Source organism: Gossypium arboreum, chromosome 4, assembly GCF_025698485.1.
Source record: "Gossypium arboreum isolate Shixiya-1 chromosome 4, ASM2569848v2, whole genome shotgun sequence".
Taxonomy (NCBI): Eukaryota; Viridiplantae; Streptophyta; class Magnoliopsida; order Malvales; family Malvaceae; genus Gossypium; species Gossypium arboreum.
The window spans coordinates 89,809,774-89,810,825 of record NC_069073.1 but is presented as its reverse complement, the minus strand read 5'-3'; the positions used below and the strand labels follow the sequence as shown (position 1 = coordinate 89,810,825).

Below are 1,052 nucleotides of genomic sequence, written 5' to 3'. Positions count from 1 at the left end.
TTATTAACATCTAAACTACCAATTAAGCAAGGAATCGTAAAACTCCCTAGATCTTTTAGTTTGTTGGGTAGTTTATTTTGGAGAATAGCCGAGCAAACTGCATTCAGCTCCACATACGATGCATCGTCCAACTTTCACTTATTTATTAAAAGCTCCTTTAAAATTTTCATTGCGTTTGGCATTTGCGATAGAGCTTCAATAAACGGTAAGTTAATATGTAATTTTTTTAAGAGTTTAAGGAATTTACCAAATTGTTCATCTGAGCGGTCTTTCCTTGTCGCATTGGGGTATGGCACACGAGGTTTATATCTGACAGTCACTGGTTTGTTTTTATTATAATCTACCTCACCTTTACCTTTGCTTACCACTGTTTCTTGCCTTGGTTCTAGCTCAGGCTCAACGACTCCTTCATTTTGAACATTAATTGCGTTGAGCTGTTCCCTTGGGTTAGGTTCAATATTACTTGGCAGGCTACCTTGTGGTCGTTTGGAGATTAATTTAGAAAGCTGACCTATCTGAATTTCGAGCCCTTGGATTGATGCTTTTTGATTTTTAAGTGACATTTCCTCTATGAACTCATAAGCATCTTCAGGTGTTTTATTATTGATGGTTCTGCCAGCAGCTACGTCAACCATTTGCCGAGTCGAAGGATTCAGGCCGTTATGGAATGTTTGAACCTGAAGCCAAAACGGTAACCCATGGTAAGGGCACCTTCTCAAAAGGTCCTTGTATCTCCCCCATGCATCGTAAAGTGTTTCTAAATCCATCTGCACAAAAGAAGAGATATCATTATGTAATTTAGCCGTTTTAGCCGGCGGAAAATATTTTAGTAAAAATTTTTCGGTCATTTGTTCCCAAGTAGTAATTGACCCTCGTGGTAATGAGTTCAACCACTGTTTAGCCTTGTTCCTCAATGAAAAGGGAAACAACCGAAGACGTATGGCATCATCAGAAACGCCATTGATTTTAAATATATCGCATAGTTCCAAAAAGTTCGCTAAGTGAGCTTTGGGATCTTCATCCTGCAAACCATCAAACTGAACAAACTGTTG

At 38.7% G+C, this 1,052-nt stretch overlaps 1 non-coding gene across 1 annotated transcript; it reads left to right on the top strand.

The window, feature by feature from the left end:
• Positions 1–693: 693 nt before the first annotated feature.
• LOC128291928 (small nucleolar RNA R71) lies at positions 694–799 on the top strand. The gene has a single exon (XR_008281912.1). It is a non-coding gene; the product is annotated as a small nucleolar RNA R71 (small nucleolar RNA).
• Positions 800–1,052: the final 253 nt, after the last annotated feature.